Below are 25,635 nucleotides of genomic sequence, written 5' to 3'. Positions count from 1 at the left end.
AACATTTCACTACGAAGTCTAATCGACAGTCATCCGAATGGACTGCACACGATGAACCCGCTCCAAAGCGTGAGAAAACGCAATAGTCGGCTGGCAAGGTTATGGCGTTTTTATTTTGGGATTCGCATGGAATAATTTTCATTCACTACTTTTAAAAAGAAGGACCATCAACAGCGACTATTACATAACGTTATTGGGCCGTTTTAAGGACGAAATCATCAAAAAACGGCCGCATTTGAAGAAAAAGAATGTTCTGCTTCACCAAGACTAGGCACCGTGTCACACGTAAATGAAAACGACGGCAAAAATCCATGAATTGTGCTTCGAATTGTTTCCTCATCCACCGTATTCTCCAGATCTGGCCCCCAGCGACTATTTCCTGTTCTCGGATCACAAAAGAATGCTCGCTGAGAAGAAATTTTCGTCGAATGAAGAGGTGATCGCCGAAACTAAGGACTATTTTGAAGCAAAGAACAAATCGTACTACAAAAATCGAAAAGTTGGAGGGTCGCTATAATCAGTGTATCACCCTTGAAGGGAATTATGTTGAATAAAAAAAATAATTTTGCCAAAAAAATGTGTTTTATTATGGTGGGCCGGGGACTTTCCGATTGACCTATTAACAATGTTGTATTTGACATAATTCACTACAAATCTGGGTCTATGTCGTCATTTACATTTATACGCGATTTTAAAACAAAACGGCATCGTTAACATACGCATAAGTCGTAGACCGAGGAACCCTCCTGCAATCAGGAGCATGAATAAAATCATGTTCTACTTATATGAGCATCGTCGCCATTCTCCCTGCAGCCGAATTCGAAGCGAAAGCAATAAAAAAATTAATTGTTATTTTATCTCGTCGCCGGCTTAATTACGTTAGGCGATAAGAACACGGGGGACGCCTTTCGTTATTGTCACACTCGGTTTGCATAAGTCACCTTAACGCGCACTAAAAATCAAACAAGTGGTCTTTGGGTATTTTTTTTTCTCCTCGTTCGTTGCTATGCGATCGAAACTATGCGTGCGTAACATGTTGCGTATTGCGTTTGGGATTTTATTTTCGTTACCGCGAGCCAGACCGATGCGTTTCGTTGTTTCCGACTTTTTCATCACCAATTATCGGAATTTGTTTTTTGGTTTTTATATCTAACATGTCGAGGAGTAAGATATATCGGCGGACAAAAAAATGTCGATACAAAACCACGCAAAATTCACTTGATGTCCGGGGGCAGGGGGAAGTTGATCCAAATTCATGACAAAAGTGTAAAGGAAAGTTATTCTTCCGCTCCAGTCCTACTTTTTCATATAACATTCACTTGATGACCGGAGCGAGAGAATTCTTGCGTTGGGAATTATTCTTATTATTTTTTTATATATATTTTAAAGTCTCCTTTTACCAACTATAGGTTTATCTGGACTGGACCTAAAATGTAACGTGGGGTCCGAACCATGGTCCTCAGCATTAAGCCTACTGACTGGCGAATGACCAACTTTAGAAATCATCCCAGAAGACATCCGGTCTTACCCAGCCTGGTTACTGGCGTGACTGGGATTATTTTCCTTGTCGGATTTACGACCATGCCCCAGCAGGATTCGAACCCGCGGCTATCGCAACAGTAGGAGGACCGTCCTATCGCATTTACCACTGCGCCACCAAGCCGGCTGTTGGGAATTATTGACTGCTTAGTTATTGACTAATATTTACCACTGACTGTTTCAGTAGTGACTATTTCTGAATCTGATTTTGCGACGTTACCATTTACAATCAATCGAAAGTTCCAACGTACTACAATAGTCATTTTGGATTTGGTACTGACAGGAGATCTGTTTTGTTTGTAAGGTTAAGAATTTTGTTGTTTATAGTTCATTTGTTCCTGTACTGTTTAGATTTTAATTATAAATGGTAGGCAATAATGGCTAAATCATAGATTTGTGAATATCATGAAAAAGACCATTATAATACTTTTAATTTGAACAGACATATGCGGACATTCGATCCAAGTGTGTATCCATTCAGTGCAAACTGGATTAAATTCTATCCGAATTGCGACCCTGCGAAAGTAAACGTAGAGATAATATGGCTCGATGTCTTTATGTGAATATATTTCATCAAAATCACAGCTCGTTGATTATATAGTCAATCCACAGAATTAGAATTGAACAAGAAACATCGCACAACACATTGCATTTCATAAACATTAGATTTTTTAATATATTATCAGACGTGAACAACCTCTTTTTGGGGAATGAAAAAAACCTGCTAAAAAACAATATTTTTCTACCTGTCCTAAAAAGCACAAATTTGTCTTTTATGGAACATATTTTTTTTATATTTGAATTGCATTCGAGAATGATACATTTTTTGTCTGATAACTGTCCGTGCTTGCAAAAACAAGGAATTCATCATATTATTTACTAGCACTGCTACTCCTGCTACTCACAGGCATTAGTTCATGTCTTTTGTTGTAATTTGCCTCTAACACGCTGCAAGATTTCTAATGCTTTTGTAATTTGATGACCATGACGCCTTCATTTATTTCAGTTAACGCTTTAAAAAATTTCTTCAAATATTCTTCCTAAGCTCTCTTTTAGCTTTATGTAATAACAGTAAAATGCCTCAAATTGTAATACCGCACCCAATCTAATCTGATTCTTACAGACATTAAAGTAGTCACAATTGTTGCCCTGAATGTAATATATAGCTGCAACACTTCCAATTCCTCCAATTATTCTAGTTCTATGTTTGAGAAAGCGTTTGTGGCACAGGGATATTTTAACTGGTGTCCACGATACTCTTTTAAAACTTCATCCGTCATAAAGTCATAAGTATTTGAAATACTAACTAATATTTAACAAAATACCTCAGCGTCAGGTAGTAAAAATATCAATAAAAATTACGTTTTTAAGAATTAATTGAATTACAAATACCAACTATAGATTTTAATTTATTCATTAAGTCATTCATTAAGTTTAAAACTCGGTTCGAAGGGTTTTTGACTGACTTTTTTGGGTTTTTGTTTCTGGATAAGTTCACCATTGTCAAGTAGTTGCAGTAATTCGACATTTTTATGTTCACGCAATGTCAGGTGTTTTCTAGCAAACTATTTAATTTCTTCGTTAATTTTAGATACACTTAGGTTGTCCCAGATACCATGGGGCGTTATTATTGCTCCTAAGAATTTTAATTTGATTTATTTGGTTTACGTTGATATTAGATTTCTTTATACAACTTCATAGTTGCACATCTTAGGTCCACAATGGCTTCAAAATATGTTTATACAATAGCAATTTATAGTAAACTGACGTAGCGAGTAAGTAAATGTAACTGTTTATGTAACTACTCCTTTACATTTAGGGATATTACTGGCTTAAATCTAGTGTAATATTGGTCCAAGGCTACTACCTTGTGTTATGTGAGGGTACACATAAATGGATTTCAAATCTAAATAACACTCTTCGAATTTGCGTAATAAAGACTCTTGAAGAGCAATTCATTTACATCTAAGTTTTTTTATCAACTCTGAAAATCTAAAATAACCAACCAGGAAAAGAATATTTTCATTATATGGACGGGTGATTTGAATATTATTAGCTTTCGAAGTATTTGTACTAAGCATCAACAGAAAAACGGTCATCAGACAATCACAAACATTACAACTATGTACAAACCATTTACATAAAGTAGATCAGATTTCTTAACAAATATTTGAGATAAATGTTCCAGTATTTAGATAAAACGATAGTAAAATAATTTTTATCAAGGAATGATAAAGAACGAGACAGACGAATATGGTCAAAAAATTAAATAATATCCTTAAAAAATATATTATCAAAACCAAAAAAAATCTGCTTTACCAGTTATCTTTGATAGCTCGGTTAAGACAGATGTACAGGGAGATATCAATGTGTCCTTGTGCAAAATAATCGAACAGTTATTTAGAAACTAAACACATTCTTAACATTAATATCAGGTCTAAAAATATATCGCCAAAAAATAAGACTTCCTGTCCTGATGTTGAGCAGAGTTAATGCATATGTATAGTAAGTAACTTGACCTTGAGAAAATTAAGATGGAATAAATGTTGTTTTTAACTTAAAAAGAAACGTGTTTTGACTAGATCGAAGATAGGATCGTTGTCAAACCAACATCACTCTTTTGACACGACATTAAAATTAATATTAAAATATTATAATTGATATATATATATATATATATATATATATATATATATATATATATATATATATTATCAATTATTTTCAATAAAGGCCCTTTTAATGTGAATATATTATATTCTACCTACAATGAAAACTGTTATCCAAACAAGATAACATGGCAACACATTTCTGGCGAGCCAAGAATGTAGCTTATCATTGTTAAATTACGTTATGAAATCAGTCCGGTTACTGAAAAAAAATAAATATTAAATATTTTCCAAACGATTTTGCTAAAAATTGTTATTTAAACAGGGTCACAACATTGAGCAGAATTGAGATGAATTAGTAATTGTATAGAGTTGTAGTATCCTATATCCTATAGTAGCATATTCAAAAGTTATAGACAATAATTGACGCTAATACGCGAGCGTTGCCTTTTAACTTTCAGGATGATACTGATGTACGTTTCTGCAATAAAATGTTGGCATTTTTGACCACCGTTCTTACCAAAGATACAGCAAAGCCTTCGATCAAGTGATGTGATTTAAAGACCTCAGTGATAACACTATTTAAAACTAATAAGCTTTTGAAGAAATTAGACCAAAAATGACCAGTTCTAACTCCATCTCAAACGTATGAACTGGAGGTTGAATATAAAGATAGTGCTAAAGAAGAAGAAGTGAACAACTTGTCCAATAATCAATTTTCTTCAGTGGTATCTCCATTTTTTTAAAGCAAAAATCTTAATCTAGTAAAAAACTAATATTTTCTTTTCTTAATTATGTTAGCATAATATTTATTGAAGAATTGGCTGGAAGAAATGAAGAAAATATTCTTTTTTTGTTTGGTCTAGTACCCTGATATTAATACCATATTACAACTGACAACAGAAGAAACAATCCCGGATATTTTTCTAATTCCGAGATTTTTGACGGAATATTCTAGATTGCCAAAATAGATAGAATATTAACGATAAGTAATGAAAGGTCAGAATACTATAAAAGTCATATCTTATTATTAATAAAATAATTGAGTGCTCATATCAAAATCAATAAAAGAAATACGAAATTAAACCTTAACGAAGGGGACACCTGAATAAGTTAGATCAGATCAGCTATACAATAAACAAATTAATCACACTCAAATTTTCAAAATTAACATTATTATATTGGAGTTATCAAATTATGTATGTTAAAAACCTAATTTTTTTAGTTGGTTTGGTTTGGTTTACTTCTCTTTATATAACACTAAAAATAAGCTAGAGTACAGTCGAGACATCAATGTTCGCAGCTTGTATTTAAAAGCTCGTTAAAATAATTGATAACCTATAATATTCAAAAATAATATAAAAATATATACTATGAAACTATATCATCGTAATGTTCAGTAAGGGCCTACAATAATGTTCGCCAATAAATGAACCCAAATAACACAGAAATAGAGATGAAATGTTAAAATAAATTTAAATGAATGTTAAATGAATGAAGTTAAAAAAAAACTTCTTGAGAATGTTTCGATGAAAGGCAGAAAACGCCGAAAAATCACAGCCACCTGTAGGAAACGTAGGTTCGCAAAACGAACGACCATCGCTGGCTAACCGGACGACAGGTTCCTGTGACATTTTAAAGAAAAACGCTCACTGATACAGTGACAGTATACAGTTTTTCTCTAGGTTCGAATCTAGTCATGACATATCTCAACAACCTAAATTATTTGAAAAATCAAAAACCATAGATATTGGTCATGGTATATTGAAATGGACGGTATAAAATTGTGGTACCCAATTTTACAAAGTAATTGGTAATAAACGGCTAAAAGCCACCTAATTTTTTGGAAAATGTTTTATTCTTCCTCTGAAATGTGCCAGCGAAGATTGGTTGCTTATTATATTCTTGATTAAATAGCATGTAGTATAGGTAAGATATTAAAGAAACTAATAAATATCACTGATAAATAAAGTCATATAGACGTCTGTAATAAAAGTAGAGTCATCAAAATCATATGGTCAATGCTCTTGAAAATTATACATAGTGTTTAGTAAAACATTATAATATTTCTCTACTTAAAGATGTTTTTACGAAAAATATATTTTCAGTGTTAAACAATTTGTTATATCTTGAATGAAAATAAATAAATTAAATTTAATTAAATATAATACAATTAATTTCTCGGTGTATCACAGTATCTAAAATATAGTTAAACAAAAATACCTATTAAACATATATTAACGTTTTATGTTCTTAAGAACTTTAGTGTTTGATTGATTCAAATTTATATTATAAAATTAAGAAAAATTCTTCAAAATTGACTGGCTGATATATATTTCATCTTAATTTAATTAACGCACAGAAGAATAAAATACTTGGCTAGGTGATAAAGGATGTAATAAAATTGCGTCACCATACAGTAAAACACTGAGAATAATTTAAAATAAATCTTAATTAGCTGATCACACGTTAAATTGTCAGGAATTTTTTAAATAACATAATCTAAAAATATTCATACGCAATAACTGATATTAGTAGCGCTAAGAAGGACCTCTCCGTAACAAAAAAATAATAATTAAAAAATCATATTTACCCTATTTTCTTGTACACCAAAATAAAACAAAACCAATAAAACTGAAATATACACAATCAAAAATCACAAAAATCGATGGGGTATTTTTCTTTCTTAAAACATGCGAAAATAACGAAAAAAATTGAACTGAAACTGATTTGATGATATAAGGAATTACCCGACAATTGCAGACACCTGTGGCGGGAAAGTTATCTCGCTTCAGACTAACACTGAACGCTCCCGCAGCAGCGATGGTGTCGCGTCAACTGACGAGCCAGCACGATATAGTACAGCAGCCAAAGTTTCGAGCGCTCGACGATTTCTTAGAGCGCAACTCCCTCAAAACCTCGGTAATCAGTCGCACTAATCCTTTAGTAGTCATTTTAATGCAATATAACGGATTAGAGGAAGAGTAATTTTGATTATTTTCGCGCCATTTTTATTTTAATTTTAAAGTTTTCTTTTTACGAACGTTTATCTGGACTGGACCTACAGTTTAATGTGGGCTCCGAACCACGGTCCTCGGCATTAAACCTACGGAGTGGCGAGTCACCAACTTAGAAATCATTCCAAAAGTCATCCGGTCTTACCCAGCCTGTTTACTGGCGTGACTAGCATCATTTTCCTTGCCGGATTCTGCACTCTTGCCTAAGGAAAATCACAAATATAAATTTACGATAATGTCCCAGTAGGATTCGAACCCGCGACTATCGCAATAGTAGGAGGACCGTCCTGTTGCCTTTACCACAGCGCCAATCAAGCCAGTTCAACGCGAACTTGTTCATTATAAATAAATATTGACCTACACATTAGTTTTAGACTATTCACTAATGGACGCACTTTTTTGGTAATTTCATAAGAAATGACGCTGGCACTTCCAATTTCAGTGTTTCCAAGTATGTTTGGAAACCTGATTTAACAACATGTGGTCGAGCATTGGCCTGCTGCGGAATATCATCGTTGTATGTTTGCTCGCATTCTGACCATTTCGCTCAGTACTCGGCTCAAATGCATACATTGTAGTCGATAGTAGTTCCCACTGATGCTTTCATTAGGTCTTACCAGCTAATAATAGTCAACATCAAGGGGATCCCACCAAATATAGAGCATTGGCTTGTAGCCATGGATATTCTGCTTTGCCTTTGTTGCTGATGACCAGGTGGTTAATATAATTTTTTTGAATTTGGATTATCGTAATGGATCTACTGTCCATCACCAGCAACAACACGATGTAAAAAACCTTTCAGATTTTGTCATTGAGTTAGCATTTCACACATGATCGAACGCCTCTCAATGTCGCTTGCCTTAAATTCATACATCACACAATATCCAAGCTCTTGGATGATGTCCATGTTCTTAAAGTGATTGCAAATAGTTTCTTGTGTTACTCCCAAGAAATCCACAAATTCTCCTTGCGTTTTACGTGGATCATCATCGAGTAATGCCTTCAAAAATGTTTGCCTGTTCAGAACGCTCTTTGTCTTCGTTATCAAAATCACTTTTAAAATATTACAGCCGGTATTCACATGTTGAAGTCGATGAGGCTTGGCTGCCATAACCTTCACACACATATTCGTTAAAGTACAACTAAAATTTTGGCGTTATTTTAATAGTTTAATTTAGAGACCGAATGTTGGCATCCAGGAGACTCCAAACACATTTTTATAAAATACAACGGCGGCTGAAAACTTGGCATTTTAGAGCCATTGTAACAAAATCTACCCATGTAACTTTTACCTTGCAGAGAAGAATATGTCTACCAGTGAATATTTATAATTGCTTACTACTCCTAAACGGAGGATGCTAATTACCTTGGCATAAACCTAGATCGAAAAAACAAACTGCTGCAAAGGTGTACAAATCCAGCAATTGAGTTCTCCTAACAAATCTATTATGGACGTCACTTAATGATTCCAAAATAAAGTGTTATGGACTATAGACAATGCTCCGTATTATGCATTTAAAGAAGTGATAGCATCGGCATTTCAAACATTTGAGGCTGAGATATTTTATAGTTAGTGTTTTAAATACTATTGGCTTAATATAAATACATTTAGCAATATTATTCAAGAAGCACGTTGTGTAGAAAATAACGTTCTATAGCTTTCGTTAAAAAGTGGCTACCTCTAAATACGTCAATCTCTAAAATTCGCAACACTGCATCTGTACTGTAGGTCAAATTGTCAAGTATTTTATCAATTATCATTTTTATGCTTAAACTGTTATTTTTAAGAATCTTCTGTGTCTTAATTAAGTTTATTACTGCAAATATTACGATAGATATTCAACTTCACTTCACATGTACGTCTACAGTACTGGATGACGGCGGCGACGAAGTGAATCAAGTGAATATTGTAAACTATTCGCTAATTTTAACTGCAGTACATAATAATTTAGATTCATTAAAAACAATAATAAACAAAATAAATTAATTATGAAATAATAAATATGTAATATGTGACTTGCTTGTTAATTTATTAAAAGCTGTCGTATAAGCAGTGAAGAAGATCCACATAAAGAACGTTCAAAAGTTGCTTCAATGGAAAGTCAATGAGAAATATTTTAAGTAAGTTATTTTGAGTTTCATATTAAAATATTATCATACAGGGGTATATTATATTCTTTTCGAGAGACAATTACAGTTAAGGAATGGATGAATTGGAAGACCTTACATTTATAAATCCAGACGATTCTCCAAAAACTAGTAACGTATATTGTATTCTACAACACTTATTCTACAGATTACACAAATTATACCAAATTGGGAAGAAACCGTGATTTATCTAAAAATACTAAAATAATGTATTTATCTGATTTATTGTAATATACATTTTTATTGAAATATTATTAATGGATTTAGAAAAATGTATTTGTTTTCAGAAATCTTTTATGATAAGATAACATCATAATGTACTAATTACATAACGTATATGTAAAGTGGTGCAGATGTTATTTTGTTTTGCACAATAATCTGGACTTTTTGAAACCTTATTTGCTTTTAAAGAAGTTTTCGTGGTTTCTAAATTTCAGTTGTTTTTTCGTAAGTTCTCGAAAGAAAAGCTAGTAATGGACCAAAGATTTACCAAAGCAAATAGCTCTTTGCCAAGTGCTGAATTATGCATTAAATTCTTTGTTTTATAATTTACAAATAGCAAAACAACATATAGCAATAAAAATTTTAATTTATTACTATTAGAGATAATGTTACCTAAGTATCGGTGTTATATAACAGTTGTTTGTTTACTTCTTTACTTTCGATCACCCAGGATCATCCTAATATAACAGGTCAATTGAATAGTACACAGCCTGACACATAGATGGCACTACTACAATTAAATCCATATGTTTATTAGTTAGCTCTAACCTTCAAAATATGCGTGTATAAATTTGATAGCTGTCGGATCATTAGTTTGTGGATCATAGCATTATGAGTGAAGCAACTTTTGTTATTGTAAAAAAAAGGAATTTCGCGTGTTTCGAATGCTTTTTGAAGGGAAAAAATACAGTTGGAGCAAAAAATTGGCTTGATGTCCATGATGATGAGTTTCCGGACACTGCCCCAAGAAAATCAACTATTAAGGATTGGTATGCTAAGTGGTGAAATGAGCACCGAACACGGTGAACGCAGTGGACGCCCAAAAGAGCTTGTTACCATCGAACACATTTAAAAAATCCACAAAATGATTCTGAATGACCGTAAATTGTAATTGAATGAAATAACAGACACTCTAAAGATATCAACTGAACGTGTACATCATATCATTCACGAATATTTGGGTATGAGAAAGCTGTCCTTGGACTTTTCAATTGACCTGTTAATGACGCTTGAAGACAATGACTGTACGTGCACAGTGAAAGGCAAAATTTGCCCGGAAATGATTGCAGTGCTTCGCACAGAGGCTGAAAACATGCTATAGCATAAGTCCCTTAATTCGCATTGTTTATAACAAATAGTTTTTATTGATGTATTTGATGATGATGATGTATATTGATACTAGTTGTGCAGTCTAAAATTTATAATTAACGCGTAAAATAAAATATTTCTATGATTTATTTACATTTTTAGTACTTTCCATTTCAGCTGGACATCAATCAGTCCGTGCCAAGATATGCATGTCCGCCAATAAAACAAAACATAACCAAACAACATTGTGGGAAATGCATTTCACGATACCTTAAAATAGTTTTTATCTCCTCCATATATAAGGGCAATTAAATTTATTACCTACTTAATTAAAACGCTGAAATAATTGTAAAGCTAAAAATACGACAAGCCGCCATTGTTAAGAAACAATAAACCGTATTATTCGAGTTCGGAAAGCACCACGTAACGCTGTTAATAGACTTCGAATAAGTCTTATGGCAGGCGTTGTTCTACTAAACCAGAAACAAAATGGCGCACGCTAATTATATTATATGAATGGAAAGAATGCCATTAATTTTCTTACTACTAGAAATTAATATTGATACATTTTTTTTCATGAATATTTATGGAAACTATAATCTATGTGTAATCTTAATAAAATTCTATATATTTCTCAGTTTCCTATTCTAAACATTCGCAGGTTTTACTGTGCTCTTGTCTTGTGTTATTTTGTACTAAAAATTGCTTTCATATGGAGTGTTTTTCAATAATTTTCTATACTATATATTTTCTTTCCATATCTTTTTTTTAATTATAAAGTTGTTTTAAAGTCTTATTTATGCTAATCAGGATTCGCCTGAACTAGACATACAAATATCTTCATTCTTAAAAAACAAACCATATTCATTATTATCATCATAATCAGACAACTCTCAGTATATGTTCTTTCTTAACTAATATATTGCTGTTTTTCAGAACCGTTACTTCATTTTGCAGAATATTCTAAAATCTCGCCACTGTTCTGATCTTGCAAGGCGATTCTGTTTTTCAATTAAATAGCTCTTCATTCGACTGATATGTCTAAATCATTTTGATCTGACTCTCTGGGCCTGTACCTAAACTGTTCATTGGTTATCGTGTGTTAAAGAAATAACCTCATTTTACATAACGCCGAATTTATCTCAAGAACTGAAGTTAGGTGAAACTATATAAAGAAATTACTAAACTAAGTCGAATTTTAGTCGTTATTGCAATATTTCCCTTTTCCAGAAATTAAAGCCCCTAAAGCTTGGCTCCTTGGGCTTTATGTGTTACTGATTTGCACTTGTTGTAGTTAGATGTCGTTCAAGTTTGCAAATGTATGTGATCCGCTAGCTGTCAATAATTGCAATAATAGCAAAATATAGTAAGGTCCAGATCAGATACCCATAGAGCTATGGAAGCTACTGAACTCTGATCATATAGTAAATAGAGATTTTAGGTATATAGGTAACCTTGGATAAATATTTCAGGATATTCACTAACTACATGGCACTGTGATAGTATTTTCGATGCATTTGAGTTGTTTTAATTGCTATACTAAAACCCGCGAAATCATTTATACAAAAACCAAATGAAGGAGACATCTTTTACCTAATAGGGATCCGGAAAAAATTGTGTTGACCAAAATATCTCAATTTATCTGGTTCAAACTTGAAAAAAAAATTATGAACGTTATCATATGGGTCAACGCTATTTTAGTAAGAAATTGAAACCTACCATTCTTCGCAAACAGGTCTTCATTTGTATTTTTATTTATTATTTATACTTTTGGAACGTGATTTTATTTATATATAGTTTATCGTGTTATATTTGAATTGTTAAATCCATGATCCGTCCCGTGAGATGATTTGACATGATAAAATCTGTCTAAATCTTGTTTATTTTCCAGGTGTCTATGTTAGAAAATTAAACTAACCGATCAAATTCCGCGAATACCGATCAAGGTACAATCTATCGTAGATGACGAAGAACTTTTCGCCACTATATTATACGACTACGACAATATCAAAAAAATAACTAACTAGTTCATCAGTAAGAGGATATACATAATTGAATATATCAAGCCTGTTAACTTTTTATATTGAAATATAGTATATTTGACATCAACTTTGTTCTCAGTTTGTAACTTTCCTGTTGAATCTACATAGTATTTTGGTTCAAAGCTTTTATTAACATTATTTTAAGCTATGAAATGAAAAAGAAGGTTAAATTGGTATTGATGCAAATTTGATATTATTTTGAGTTAAGTCCAAAGCGAAACAACATCGTTTCTTCCAACATTTACTTCCCAACGAAATACGGGCATATAAATAATAAAAACGTCAAACGTAACAAAACTGAATTGAAATGTTATTCATTTTATTGTATCTGTGCTCAACTAGCCAATCACTTACTACATATTTTTCACTTATCTCTAGTCTTATTATGTTGAAGTTTAACCGTCCCTATTGAAGACTCCATTAAAAATAGTGACATCATCGTTAGTTATACATAAATGTCTTGAGTATCGATGAGGACCACGCTACTAGAAACCAATCAAACGTATTGGCGCCCGTCCAAAAACGGCCTATCTGAAAAGCGTTCGTAACTCTGACTCTAACCAGCGCATTACACAAAACAGATCGTGCTCGAATTTCTTGATTATCGTGTTTAATTAAGTTTGATGCAAGACACGGGCGAAAATATTTGCCTGTCTTATTCGGAACGAAGACCATCTCAATTCACCTAATTTATCTTTTACTCGAAACAAATTGTAGCGATCGGTAGTGGGATAGAGTCGAAGGAAGCCTCTTTTAAGGGGATACTGTAATTCAGAAATTTAAAAAAAAATGATTTTTTTCATATCTTCAAAGCTTCTAAGATAAATATGGTGTAAATCATTTTTATACATTATTCTATCAACTGTAACAAAATTTGGATTTTTATTACTTTAAAAGAATAAAAGGCTCATACCAGTCAACTGTCTCAAAAAAAGTAGTTTTCTTTTTTGAATTCCTCTTAAAGACATATTCTTATAGGGTCGAGTTTCGAAAATATAAAATTAAAAAATCTTTTTCTCAAATTTCTATACTAGAACAGCCCCTTAAACCTGAGCCTTCTAAAATAAATTTGGTGTAAATCTTTTCTATACATTATTCTATCAACTGTAACAAAATTTGGATTTTTATTACTTTAAAAAAATAAAAGGCACATACCAGTCAACTGTCTCAAAAAAAGTAGTTTTCTTTTTTGAATTCCTCTTAAAGACATATTCTTATAGGGTCGAGTTTTGAAAATATAAAATTAAAAAATTTTTTTCTCAAATTTCTATACTAGAACAGCCCCTTAAACCTGAGCCTTCTAAAATAAATTTGGTGTAAATCTTTTCTATACATTATTCTATCAACTGTAACAAAATTTGGATTTTCATTACTTTAAAAAAATAAAAGGCACATACCAGTCAACTGTGTCAAAAAAAGCAGTTTTCTTTTTTGAATTCCTCTTAAAGACATATTCTTATAGGGTCGAGTTTCGAAAATATAAAATTAAAAAATCTTTTTCTCAAATTTCTATACTAGGACAGCCCCTTAAACCTGAGCCTTCTAAAATAAATTTGGTGTAAATCTTTTCTATACATTATTCTATCAACTGTAACAAAATTGGGATTTTTATTACTTTAAAAAAATAAAAGGCACATACCAGTCAACTGTGTCAAAAAAAGCAGTTTTCTTTTTTGAATTCCTCTTAAAGACATATTCTTATAGGGTCGAGTTTCGAAAATATAAAATTAAAAAATCTTTTTCTCAAATTTCTATACTAGAACAGCCCCTTAAACCTGAGCCTTCTAAAATAAATTTGGTGTAAATCTTTTCTATACATTATTCTATCAACTGTAACAAAATTTGGATTTTTATTACTTTAAAAAAATAAAAGGCACATACCAGTCAACTGTCTCAAAAAAAGTAGTTTTCTTTTTTGAATTCCTCTTAAAGACATATTCTTATATCGTCGAGTTTCGAAAATGTAAAATTAAAAAATATTTTTCTCAAATTTCTATACTAGAACAGCCCCTTAAACCTGAGCCTTCTAAAACAAATTTGGTGTAAATCTTTTTTATACATTATTCTATCAACTGTAACAAAATTTGGATTTTTATTACTTTAAAAAAATAAAAGGCACATACCAGTCAACTGTCTCAAAAAAAGTAGTTTTCTTTTTTGAATTCCTCTTAAAGACATATTCTTATAGGGTCGAGTTTTGAAAATATAAAATTAAAAAAATTTTTTCTCAAATTTCTATACTAGAATAGCCCCTTAAACCTGCGTCTCGTTCCTGTGTAATAATAGATATATCCGGCAATCTGACCATTTCCATAAATGGTAAAATCGGATTGCACGATGATTAACACCAAAAATATTTCGCATATGTTATGAATTAAAAATCATATATTGGAAAATGATTGTCATAATATAGATCTTCATATATTATGAATTTGGATCACTAAAAATTTAACTAATCAACACATGACTGAGAACATTCGAACGATATTTCGATAATGCATTATTGGACGAAACATCGTCTGTCACTTTCAAAATGACACTATTGTTAATTTATTTTATATACCGGTCCATTTTTAAATATATAACAGCGGAGAGTTATTTTTATATAAATATTGTTCATACTATATTTATACAAAGAAATTAAAGACATTTCTATATTTTATGCCACATATTAACATATTAAAATCACTCTCATCGTATGAATTATTCAAGCGCTTGATCACACAATTTGTTTTGAAAGAAGAATTATTTCATCAAGTAACACAAAACGAGCTTGAAGTACGAAATATTCCAATGTTCAACAATAGCAAATATCAAATGAAAACGCCAGCCAGATGACCTTTAATAACAATGTTGCATATAGAATATTTAAAAAAAAACAATAAACTAAATTTTAATAATCAATATTTTTGTTTTCATTGTTAGGCTAGAAATATAAATATTAATAGTAGTTTACAATTATCTTTGAACGAAAAACGAAGGTCTCCCCGTTCCAAGGATACTTAACGAATCAAATCTATATATCTTATTATCTTAATCGATTCTCTATTTTGCTAAGATGTTTTTCTGATATATTTGTAAGAAAGTCAAGGATTTCTAATCTAATCTCCGATTTTCAACTTTATGTGATCAATTAACATCATGCATTACGGATAAACAATGATCGATATTGATTAATATACCAAACGAGACCAATCTGACTCTTCTTGGAGGGGGATATAAAATTCCGGAAGGGCATCATATAACCAGAGATATGTCGTATTGAGATTTGTGGGTTGTACGAATAAATGTTTAGGTTGTAATTTCGAAGTTTTTTTTCAGATAGATGGTCACCTTTATTGAAGAAAATTAAAATATTTTGCACCGTTGGCTACGATTTCTGAAATATATATATATTTAAATTTTTAGCGATCTTCTGTAATTATATACTATGATTTGCTCTTTCAATTCTGAGTTATCAAACACCTTCAATCCTCCACAATATGATACTTGGGTTAAACACCCATTTACCTTCCTTGAGCTTTCGAAACCATTCTTAAATTGTTTCATGTGCACAATATACTTTTTGAATCGAATTTTCTCATTATAAATAATAATATAATAATCTCAACCGTTTCTAGCAAATACCTCGGCAACTCAATTTGAAACTAGAAGAGAAACGCAAAAAAATATGTTATGCTGCCACAAAATCCCTATAACTTCAAGGTTATGTCGTTGACAGATGTCCAAGGTCACGGTGTGATGTTTTAAATTAAATAATTTGGCATTAATTAACTAATAGTTTCTATGATGTTTAAATTAAAAATAGCCACTCTTCCAAAAACCACACTATCCCAATATATTGTTTTATACTTCGTGAAATAAACAGTATTGCAAGAGATCGATAATCCTTCAAAATTCATGGAAGGGTAAAGATTGCAAAAGGCTTTTTAACAGAAGCCAATGCTAAGCAATTCGCGGTTATTTGATAAAAGTTGGATAACATTACGTTGGAAACTATTCATATACTATACCCTGAAGAATTGGAGCAAGTTTAAAAGAAAATGGTGGCTCAACGTTTTTTAATACATAAGTGTTGTATATGTGCAAGATGTTCATGTAATTTTGTCCATTTTCCGTTTTAGTAATCCAACTGTCTTCTAATGACATTTTAACAACATAATTTTGAAAAACAATTAAGAGAACTGATTATTGGAGCCCAAATAGGAGCGCACCACATTTGTTTGTTCCAAAAACATAATTGGTTTTTGCCGAAACCAGAATTACATCATTGTTAACCGAGACGATTGGCTTTTGACATATTCGGGTACTATGTACGGCCGTTCCGCGGGCATAATCTAATAAAAAAGAGATTAAAAATAGGACCCTATATGTACGACGTTTGACATCATCAAAAGTGCGACGACTAATTAAGACAAGTCCGTATCTGGCGTCTAATTCCTGACCACAATCTTGAACCTTATATACATGATGCAATTGAACAGGCCGCATCTGAAACAATTGAAGTATTCTGACGCGCTGACCGTAGAAAAACGCTGGATTTAGTTAATGACATAAGCGCGCGATCGTTGACAATTTTTTTAAATTGGCCTATATCAATTGGGTAATGTCACTTTGGCACGAACCAGTGTTTAATTCTCGACAATGGCCATGATTGATTTATGGCAAGATACGGGAAAATTGATGTTGATGACCGCCGAGCGTATTACGTACTATTTGGAGTAATAAAAATGGACCGGGAATTGTTGGTGCGAAGTCAAGGCGTGAAATGACCTGCTGTATTCCTGCGAGACTTAATGGGGAAAATATGGTGATAGTATAAACTAATATCTAATCTCGAGTATAACGCAGCCGACTTACGTAGGTTGGAAAATGACATATATAAAGATATAGTATAACAACTCTTAAATTATATTTTACATTATAATTTTGTTACAAGGAATATCCATTAATCCTGTGAACTATTTTGTTTTGGTCTTATATTGGTGATTTAGAAGCAGATAAACTTATTGTCTATATTCATCAACCAGCCTGGAATGATACCCCGAAAGTTAAGAGAGCACAATTAAAGGATCTAATTACATCAAATAATTATTATAGAAACAAATTGTAGATTAGTCAGCAACAATGTATTAATTAAAAAAATATAGTTCATAGAATTCAAAATTCAAAGAAATGCTACCCGACCAAAATTACTAATTATCAGAGAAAACCATTGACGATTATGTCGAATATCGTAAAGAGATAGATTTTGATAAAGATAAATTGTACTAAATAATTACACTGATAAATGCTAAGCTTCTTTCTTTGTGTAACAGTACACAGAAGCTGGGGATAGAAAAATATTACATCAGAAGACTTTACCATTAACTTTCGGATCTGACTGAATCAACCTAAGTGAATTAAACTTCCATTTATGCAAAATAAAGAGATGACCAAACTTCACCTTTATCAAATGCTTAAATTTTCTCAGGGGAAAACTCTGGTTGCTGAGTTAGGTTCCCTGATAAATATGACAATGAGAATATATAATCAGAAATTACGAAATATTTCCTCAAATACTTTTTATGATTACATTGTATGAGTTTTGTCCTGGTTAACTGTTCAAACCCTGTTCATCATATGTTAACCAAAATGATCAAAAATGGCAGGTTGTTGTTACGTACTGAAAATGTAAATGAGTTGTAATGAATCTAAAATTGTTCTAAAACACGAATGACTAGAGACCAGTACCAACCTCTAAAACCACTTCATATTTCTCCCATATTTTCTTCAGCAACAAAACGTTGAAAAGCATCAAAATTAATGCAAAGAAACTCCATGGTCACATTACATTATTATCATGCCATTTAACAAAACGATGATTTGAATAAACTTTTTTTATATCTTGTTTTGTCATGAAAGGTCATTTCTTAGTACTATTGTTTCTGACACTTTGAAATTTTAAATCAATTAACAATGGCGTGTTAGAGAAAAGAGTTTCTAAGTAGACTACATGTTGTTGGAATCCGTTTTCCATTCTCTTTTGTTTACCATTACCATTTAATCATCCTTGCTTATATATAGTGACATTTATTTGCCTTTGCCATTTGCCTTTTATAAATTCTTTGACCCCATGAAGCTGAAGTACTTAACAACTATTGAATCAACAGCTAAACTGTTGTGGCAAATCATAATGTAGATGCATGTTCCCAGTTCTGTAATTATAGTACTACTTATTTCGAAGGTATATAACATGTTTCCAACATACCTTTTTTATTATAATTTAGTACTATCACTCTATACAGCAATAATGCTAAATGGAATGGAACGAACCAAAGTTCAAATATAGAAAAATGTATTAGTTAATTGAAAGAAAATCACAATTATGAGTAGATAATACATTGCAATTATACAAGCAAGTGAAGAGACCTATAAGGACATACAAAATTCAATTATGGGGTTGCTTGGCGAAAAGTAATATAAATACCAGTTTTCCAGAATAACACACTGAGATATTTTTCGAAATATCGAACGAAAACTTTCAGATACCGACCGTCATTCAGTAAATCAGTAAAATCACACGGAGACTCCATTCTCATGTCAATATCAAAGTATTGCAACTCTTGGATAACACTAGAACAGGACACAGGACACAGTCGCCAAAAAAGGAAACCCTTTGATCTTTTGTAATGTAATATAAATATATTATTACATCAGATGCTAAGATAGGACCAAATAGAAGATTAATAGAAGAAAAACGTACAAATACAACTTTCATTAGAAACAATAAAAACGGAAGGACTCACTTATAGAAAAATATTGAATATAGTGTCTTACAAAAAGTGCAGCGGAAAAAATGGATTAAGAAAGTAGGTTAAGATGTAGTATCAATGTGTCTACTATTCAATATCAAACATTTACGTAGCCATTTACGTAGCGATCTTCAATATCTAAACAATCAAAATAACCTGCAGTAACTTTGTGGATGATTAAACATTTTGGATAGCAAGTACATCAAGAAGAGACGCAGCTAAAACCTACCATAAAACAAATTAAATGTTGATTAACGGTAAGATTAATCAGATAAACAAAAAATATCCGTGTAATCAAAAAGATAATTAATCTGCTACCTGTGTTACCTATATGTAGGCTTATAATAAAAAAACATATAGAGGAAAAAGTATCTGATATGGTCTAACATGACATAATCAGTTCGTTTACCTTGACCGATTATGCGGGATCAAACGAGACCGACTATTAACGTTGAAAGAACGACCGAACTATCCCAAACTGACATTATAACAGTGCATCAATCAGCTAAGTTCGAGCGTTAGTAATTTTATAGGGCAACGTGAAATTTTATCTGATATTAACATAACAGATGACAGAGCCATGAAATGCATAAGCCATTGCTTGCATTCCGGAGGTGATACGAAGTAGCAAGAGACAATGGGACATTATATATATATATATATATATATATATATATATATATATATATATATATATATATATATATAGATATTTAATAGATATAGAATACAATTTGTCTCTAACTGCATTACAATACAAGCATGGTAAGCAGAATGACCTTAAATATTCCTGTTGATAACTATGGTTCAGAGCCCTAATTAAACAATAGCTAAAATTTTAAATTAACCGCAGCATTAACCAAAGGTAAAGACTAAAATAATAACTTCAACAAATCGAAATTCGAAAGTGGCCAACTAACACGACTACACAACAACAAACGAGATGGAATGATTCATACTCAACAAAATGCAAACCTTTTAAAATATGCAGTACAGCACGATTATTCATTAATCCAGACAACAAAAGGTAGAAGGAATAGGAATAAATAAATTGACTACATCTAGATTAAATAAAGACATGTGCTATGAGTTGTCGAAGTCCTTTTAATGCAACATCTTTAGAAACTTATCGTTAAGATGCTGGTTGAGCATCATATCCCAATTGTAGGTTTTAGATTCAACGATTTATAACTGGTAATTTTGATGTTAATGATAAAAAAAACTGTATGGAAGCTCAAAAAAGTTCGAAGGCACTTAATTGCAGGACTTATTGGACGAAGGCTCAGCTCAAAACTTTCAAATAGATTTCAGACAGTTTAATAGTCCATTTCCTTACTTTATTGGTAATTAAGGAACAGTTCTGTGACTAACGATGAAAAGTAAACCTATTATGACAACCCCAAATGCAACAACCCATGGATAAATTAATGAGAGCGTCATCTACATTGCCATCTAAGTTGAATATTCATGGCCATAAAGTCTGACAGTGTATGTGATCAGCAATGTGTTTTACGAGCTATTAAAATCGAATGAAACTATTACTTCAGATGTCTATAATAACAAATTTTACAATATATTGTTGCAAAAAAAGAGCAATAGGAAACTCAACCTCTTGCAATAATAAGCTTGATTGGGAATTTATGCCACACCCAACGCAGACGTCGCAAACAACAGACTACAAAATGAACTGGTATTGTCTTCTCTATTGTAAATAAAACATATAAAATAAAAAGGACTATAGAGAAATATAACGACTAGATGAAAGTATATAACTACTATATATACGACTAATAATCGTATATACCTATTTTCGTCACAAAATGTTATCACATTTCGGTTATAAAATAATCAGTTACAGTCAACTTGGTGATATTAATTTAATAATTTCTAGAAATAATAGTAAAAACGATATGTATTGATATTGATTTTTATATACAAAATAAAAGGTAGCTTTACATGAATAAGATAGAGTGATTCTCACATCTCGACAAAATACAAACCTCCTAAAATATGCAATAGAGCACGATCATTCGTTAATTCAGACAATGACTCATTCATTGATCAATGATAAAAGACGGTATGGAGGCCCAAAAAACTTCGAAGACAATGATTTGGAGAACTGATTGGAAGAAAACTCACCTTTATACTCTGAAATAACTTTCAGATAGGTTAGCAGTTGATGATCCGAATCTGTTTCCAGACGTTTACGTGTAAAGGAAAAGATCCGAAATGAGAAAATCACCACATGAACTGGCTCAACTTACAGCCCGATGTATCATAATAAAAGATACAATGAACAATCATATAAAATCTATATATAACAGGAAGAAAGTAAAAATATATGGAATTAGTGAATCAACATTAGATTTATTTTCAAAGTATTATTTAATGTAATCTCGTACAATTCCTGCACTTGTTTAGATTCTACATATAATAGGTTACTTGCTGCTCATTTTCAATGTATTTTGAAGCAGTAATAGGGACTAATAACCTCTCGCAAAATGATATTTTAACTCCAAGAGCAATAGAAGTCACAAGCAGTTTCGGTATTTGGTAATGCTATATATTATTTCGAATCTGTCCTTGCAATAAAATAAAATCTTGACAAATACTTTCTACACAGAAATATTGAAGCACGAACAATTATACAATGTATGGATAGCGAAGTTACAGGTTTCAAGAGACAACACTCTAAAGTTTTCGAACGAATAATAATGGAGGAAAATGGACCCTATATTTGAGAGTACTCGTATAATATTACATATTGGCTATTACTAATTTACTTATTTGTTGATCAATAAATTTGTCAATCACATAGAACATTCAATTGTTGCTCGTCCTTTTCAAATAATCAGATATTAGCCCGAGTAGTTAGTTCGTTGACTGCTAAAGGTGAAATCAGGATAAGAACTTAAAAGAAGGACATTACAGTAGAAACATATAAACATATTTTGATAAACAATTCAATATTTGTCCAAACCTGACTCTTAATTATATAAAACGCGTGACCTTGCTGAGGTTCGTTTTTACTATTTTCAGTTTTCACTTAACAAATAATTATCAAGGACATCTTCCGCTATAAATAGCAATCACTAGGCTGAGATAAAAATGGGGCAAATATTTGACACACGTGTCATCACTAATTAAACTATTTATAGAAATTACTGAATGATATAGTCACTGAAGATCTAAAACGGGTGGGAATGGAAACATTTAGACGTCAACAGTGGAATAAACATATAAGTAATTGTTTATAATCAAGTAGCATGTAACAATTTATCTGACTTAATTGCAATTCATTTACATAGGGTCCTATCAAGAATGTAACAGGTTTACTAAGCAATATTAATGGGGCAATACGTCGCTGTTAGTTAAAATGAGTCTAATTTAAAAGAAATGCGTATTCGTACGTCTGCATAAAATGATGGTATAGCTTCGGTAATTACATTAAATGTTTATTATATAGCCAAGTTTAACTAAATATACCTTAATTAAAATACCTGGCATGAGTATTGTTTAACGCCTATCTAGATATTTAAAAATATCTACCTGTCATAAAAAGATTATCATTTATTGTGTCTTCATTACATTGCAATCAAAATTACGCTACGAGGGTTATCATTTATGTAAAATTTATGAAAAAAAATTATTAGTTTTGTGCTTTTAAAAGGTAGAAACCAGCATTCACATTGAAACGAGGGAGCGTGGTTTCCACAAGCTTCACACAGCATTCGATAACTTTCAGCCTTCTTTTTCTAAAAACTGAAGTAAGAAAAGTGAAACTTCCCGCAAATGCGATATACTCGGCATAAACCTAAACATTTTTAACGCACTATAGGATCTTTGTCTTTCTTTTTCTGGCCTTTCTTTTCCTTTTTTTAATTGTACTGTTTTTTGCTCGCCTAAAAGTAACTTTTTAGGTTTTATGCATATTCAGATGGTAGTTTCTTGTCTCGTTTTATAGCCGGAGCTTCTATTTTAATGTTTTCGGATTTTGTCGATCGACTAATGTGTTGTTTGTTAACTGCATAGTTAACTATCACTTCTACATATTATATATTCTCTAGAAACCAACCGAAAACCGCTGAAAATTTTTCTCTTCTTGGTTCATTAAAGTGGAAAATCTCCCACATTTGTTGGCTCTTGAGTTTACAAATTGAAACTTGCGAATGTATTGTTTATATGACCGATAAATATAACATGTGATATGCTACGCCATCTGTCGTGGATTCTCGACCTAGTTTATTAAGGCAAAAACATCAATGTTTATCATCTAAACATAATAGTCCCCTCGTAACGATTAACGCTAAAATTCCCTAACATATATATAGATATCCGCATTACTGTTGCGTGTCGTCGACAGAAAACATTTAAATTCATTTACCTTTCCTGCTAAGACAATACGCTGTTCTGATGATACGATCATTCACGGGAGGCCTAAAAATGTTTACTTATTTCCCATTTCCCTATCGATCTAAATAATACGAGACATGCAAAATTTGTCGTTGCTGAAGATAACGAGAGAAATATTATACGCGTAGTGTGGTTAAAAAGCTAATATGAGCGAAAACAGATACATAAAAACGCCATTTGTAACTTTAATATATAACATATAACTTATAATACCATACTATGTTTAATAAGAGTCTTCAAGCAATGACCCCAACAAAAAATGATAATAAAAGGTTTAAAAATTTCAGAGATATATGCAAGAATAACACACACAGTGTCTCGAGAGAACATTTTCTTGTATATGATCTAAAGTCACTTATATTGTAAAAATATTAGAGTAGCAGGAGTTCAATTCTATCTACATAATCCAATTTAGTATGATTAGACTTCGGAATGTTACAGAAATAATGAATTATGTACTAACTCGAAATATACCTCAGCAAAATGGAACAAAATGTGGAAGGAAGTATTTACATTAGATTAAACTACAAACATGTGGTACGTACTTTGTTCATTTGAACATATTTTTTTTTAAATTTCATTTACATTGCAAAACAAGTTAAAGAACATAAAACTAAACCAAGTTATTAATATAAAGAGCATAAAACGCAGAGAATTCGAAAAAAGCAGTAAAGAGAACAATTATGTAGTTATGCCTCTGATAATTCCATCATATCTTAATCCTTCGCAAATTAAAAGTTTCGAAGTTAGTCAACGAAGAATGAACTGATAGAAAAATTAATACAATCGCTTCGAAATTGCTGAAACTACCCTTATCCTGCAGACATTCGAAGTGTGGGAAGGTCGAAATGTCTACCGGTACTTAGATATGTGTATCAGAGTTCAGATTGTACGGTCGCAAGCTAAAATAGCTAGGTACCCTACCTCTAACCTAGTGAAAATTTGAAAAAAAAACTTAAAAAGAAATAAAGAAAAAAAAAAGAAAAGAAAAGAAAGAAAATAAACCACGCCTTAGTCTGAAGACCATGGAAATTTAGATAGAAGTGTTGCTGTTGTAAAGTGTTTAAATTGTGGTCAAATAGATTGCTTTGTTTCAACTTCCTGTTCTTGAAGTTGCCACTTCTTATTTTTGAAATAAAATTGTTTTAGTCCAACAAAACAGTATTTCCATCCCTACACAAATAAAAACTCACATCTGCAAGAGCGTTTATGCTTGATTTCTTTTCTTAAAATGCAGACCAAATATATACCATTCAAGGAAATCATAAATCGTTTAGAAATGAGAAAAATGTAACTTTTAACTTCTGTAAAAAAATTAGTTTGAAAGAAAAATCGACGTTTGCAATACTGTAATTTTACATTCGCCGTAAAATAATTGAAATCTGCGCCTGATGTAGATGTTTTGGTTACACTGGTCGGTTTGTATATTGTAGATATTCTAATACGTATCGATGGTCTAAGAATACTTAAAATCATTGGTATAAACCCGTTGGGTAATTTATTCACTGCAAAAAGACAATTCTAATGTAAGTTATTATCATTTAAAGTAACTTCAATTATGCCCAAAGTGTAATTAAGGTAATATCAAGGCAAATAACAGTATTGATAACATTTGAGGTTAGGCCTCATATGTTTTGTTTATTGTGTATATGAGTTCCTAATGATTTTGTTCTGTTTTCAGTATGGATAATTGTATTTATTATGATGTAATAGGTGTAGTCATGCAAATGCGCATAAAATCAGTATGTAAGATTCGAATGTC

At 31.6% G+C, this 25,635-nt stretch overlaps 1 protein-coding gene across 50 annotated transcripts in view; it reads right to left on the bottom strand.

Moving 5' to 3' along the window:
- Positions 1–25,635, bottom strand: part of LOC143202289 (basement membrane-specific heparan sulfate proteoglycan core protein) — a 698,200-nt gene that overhangs the window by 278,097 nt on the left and 394,468 nt on the right. For 3 of the 50 annotated variants that reach the window (XM_076413709.1, XM_076413711.1, XM_076413712.1), the window contains exon 1: positions 6,742–6,989. The exons of the other annotated variants lie outside the window; for them this stretch is intronic. The gene's annotated coding sequence lies outside the window, so the exon portion shown is untranslated. Of the gene's footprint in view, positions 1–6,741; positions 6,990–25,635 lie in introns of those variants that run through there. 50 annotated transcript variants of the gene reach the window in all.

The sequence above is a fragment of the Rhynchophorus ferrugineus genome, unplaced genomic scaffold (genome assembly GCF_030347505.1).
Source record: "Rhynchophorus ferrugineus isolate W39M unplaced genomic scaffold, kcgeb_rfMv2 rfM9, whole genome shotgun sequence".
NCBI lineage: Eukaryota > Metazoa > Arthropoda > Insecta > Coleoptera > Curculionidae > Rhynchophorus > Rhynchophorus ferrugineus.
This window is presented reverse-complemented; position numbering and strand designations above follow the sequence as displayed.